Raw genomic sequence first — 3,832 nt, 5'->3', positions numbered from 1 at the left:
GCAATGAGAGATGCATGCACCACTCTTTGTCTAGCCAAAATGTTGTTCTCTGAGCATGTAAATATCGCAGCACCAAGACCAAGTTTGTAAATAGATTTATGTGTTCTTTGTATGAAGGAGGTTGTCCTCACCAGCATAAAGGCAATGAAAAGTGGGGACCACTCCTACCAGGAAATGTTGGGATTTGTCAGCCCATTTTAAACTGTTCAGATTTTTATTTGAAATCTCCTGATGAGCCCCTCCCCCTTTCCTATCCCACATTTTTTTAAAGCTGCTTTTAATTTATTAACTTTTAACTCTGTGAATTTGTTTCACAGCCTTATGGCCTGAGTTTTTAAGAGCAGTGAAGGAGGTTTGATAAGTGCACCACGGCATGTATGTGTGTAATGTATTTTTATATTTCCTGTAGCCAAACTGCTGTGAGCTGGAAGCTGTGGTTCACCAGAGAAGCTGCTTTCACCCAGTGACATTTGGCTGGTAGAGATGTATTGTGGTGAATGGTGCCCTCTGAGAATCATGGAGCTGCTTTTGGAAGCATGACAGTTTTGAGGGAGGGTGTCTTTTATCTCATTTCAATTCTGAATGTATGAAGTGCCTGCCTCGGCTCTCCCCAAAACACATGCTTGGCTGTCCTTAGGTGTTCATGTGGGACGGAGCTGAGCTGCAATCATGGCATTGTACCAAGTCTGTACTGTGCTGGGACACAAGTTTTCCTTGTGGTGTGAATCCCTGTGATGTCACAGCACTATAGCAGGAGGAATTTTGTCCTGTTTGCAACTGAACTCCAGCGTGGCTCTTTCCCATGTGGAGGAATGGCAATAGGAAAGCACTGTGTCTGGAAAAGTCTCCATTTAACTCTTGTGTTTCTTCTCATTACTCTGTTAGACTTGACTTCAGAACCTATGGAGAAGTTCTGTTGTTCTCTTCCTAGTTTTAAACTACCTTCCTGCAGTCTGCCTTTGGGGGGTTTGAGGTGTATGCCAAAGACCACCCAGGCTTGCTCTTGTCCTACTGAAGTATAATAGTGGGCATATGGCTGGCAATTCCATGAAGGATAAAAACCCATAGGAAGTACCTCCTGCAGGTTCTAAAGATGCTTGATAAAAGCTGGTAAGGTTTGAAATTCATTTTTCCTCTTTGAAGTCATCCTGGGTGGGATCTTAAAAGATTCTGTGCCAGCCTGATAAGCAAATATTACTGCAATTCGAAAATAATGTCTGGGGATCATTCTGTGGACTACTGAAATGCAATCATCTAGCTCTGAGATGATATGGAGAATATGAGAAAATAGTGGAATTGTTGGAATAACTACTTCAGCATGGTACCAGCTTCAGTTTAACAAAACCACCTTGGTTCCTTTAGAACCAGTGGGTCTCATTTTCATGTTCTCCTATGTAGGAACCCAGAGTGCAGAGAATATTTCTCTGCCTCTTTTGAAGGGTTTTTACCCCCCTGAATAACACTGTTTTGACCTTTGTCCATGGAAAAACCTACCAACCCTCAGACAAGAACTAGAAAAAACAATGGTGCGAATTAGGTGATAGACTGCTATGTAAGATTGTCACAGGGTGGAAAATGTAGAGGTTTTTGGCTTCTCTCTGTAGTAAATAGATAAGAGCAAAAAACATCAAAATGGAGAATTGTTGTTGTTCTCCAAACCTTCTTCTTCTTCTACTACTATTCCATATTCTGCAGTAAAAGTAATTTGGGATGATTGGACAAAAATTTCTGCAGTTCCTGGCTGTTGCTGAATAATTGGTAGGAAAGTGAAAATAATACACGTTTTTAGTAACCAGTGGTTAAATTATCTTTAATAGGCTGTGTAAATCTTGATAATTAGGCTTTCTCCTGCATTCTCTGCTCTGTGCTATGTCGGGGTCACGCTAGTGACTCTGTTTCTCTAAGACTTAATAAACAACTATCTAGCAGCAGAAGAGGCTGAAAGTCTCCGTTTGTCTCTCAAACTAACTCCTGGCAAGGACTTTAAAAACCCTCTCCCATCAGGAGAGGTTTGATTTACGCCACAGGCAGTGGAACTCCTGTAAGTGAAGAGTTTCTCCCCTGGGTTTTGTGCTGTTTATTTCATACATGTAACACAAACAAGGAGACTCACCCCAAGTGTAGTGGCTTAGTCAGTGCTTTTGGAAGGGGTTTGGCCAAGAGAGTCCTCATAAAGCAACTCCCTTTGTCCTCATTGGGAAAAGACTGTTTATTTCTACTCCATGGAGGTAGATTGAAATGCTTTGCTTGGTCACCTCTGTGTTGCAAGACAATATATGTGGATTTTTTTTTTTCCTCTGAGGAAGTATTTTGTAACTGGTGATTAGGAAATGCACCCAAGCAGCAGTTACAGCCAGGCTGGGCCCTTGGGCATCTGGCAGTGTGAGCAGGTTCCTGGAGGGCTGGTCATGTAATAGTCAGGGATAGCAGAAAGTGCAATTAAACTTTTTATAGATGGTAGTGACAGGTGAGTATCATGTTCATGTCTTTATGTTCATGCAGAGAATCATAGAAATCAATAGAGGAAAAAAACCGTTCAAATTAGCCTGGTTTCATTTGCATGCAGAGTTTTGAATTTACTTTTGAAAGAATTTTATGTTCGAGCAATATTCTTAAAATACCAAACTCTTGATAATCCCAGTAGGACCACCCTGGCAGTGTGGTGCCCAGGGCATCTGTCCAGTCACAGGCTGTGTTCTTCAAAAAGACAAAAGCACATGGCTGCAGGACACAAATGTCAGTTCATCCAACAGCATTAACTTAATTTCCTCGGCACTAGCTAGAGTTTGAGCACTAATTGAACAAGGGGAACCTGTGCAGGCAGCCAGTGGTGAGCCCAGCATCAGGCCAGCTGGACTGTTTTTGAGGATTTGGACAGATCTGTGCAGGACAATCAATTTACTGCAATAAATAGTTGGTTTTTTTAAAAATAGAAACGAAATGTCAAGTGTCATGAAGTGTGAATTAAGGAACTTGAAATGTGGCAGGTTTTTATCTTTTGTATGTCTGTGACTTGCAGCAAACCTCAAATGATCTTTTGGATACAAATATTTTTATCTGCTTTGACTGTTTGTAAGAATGAACCTCAACATTCCTTTTTTGATATTTAAGCCATAATTGTAAAAATGATTTGGATTTATTTAAATAATAAATTTTATTACTAAAATGTCTGTTTATGTAATGGTTTGACTAGAATCTGTCTGGGGGCAGCTCTGTTTGGACTGAACCAAATGTTAAAAAAGAAAATTAACATTAACTGCAGTTTTTTGGCAGAAAAATAATTTTCTACATATTGATGTATTACCCTTCCCTGTTTGTTGGGAGGCTTGGGGGTTATTTATTGTTGGGTTTTGGTTGTTTTTTTTAAATTAAAGTGATCTTTTCATGCACTACAGAGGGGTGAAGTCATGCTTAGGTACCTATAAGGCACAAGGTGTAGAGGGTGAGAGAAACCAATGATGGACGTAAGTCTGGGTGGGTGATTTGGAGAGCTTAGAGTCCAGTTCAGGTATTTTGGAGGAAGGACAATAAAAACCCAAAACATCATTGGAAGAAGCTGACACTGAGCATCCATCACGGATGGAAAGCACTGGATGGTGGAGATGCTTCTTTCTCCTGTGCTCTGCTTTGGAGGTGTCCAGCGAGACTTCCTGGTTCTGGCTGCTCCCACCTGTCACCTCTGGCAGTGGGACACAAGTGTTGAGTCCCAAATGCTGCCTAAAGGTGTTATTTTTTGTGAGAAATTTCAAATGGGTTACTGCTAACCTGGAAAGATTTTGGGAAGGCGCCTGTAAAATTGCTGTTGAAAACAGAACGAGTTTGATTTTATGCA

Source organism: Corvus cornix, chromosome 20 (assembly GCF_000738735.6).
Source record: "Corvus cornix cornix isolate S_Up_H32 chromosome 20, ASM73873v5, whole genome shotgun sequence".
In the NCBI taxonomy this organism is placed as follows: Eukaryota; Metazoa; Chordata; class Aves; order Passeriformes; family Corvidae; genus Corvus; species Corvus cornix.
Note: the sequence above shows the minus strand (reverse complement) of the source record.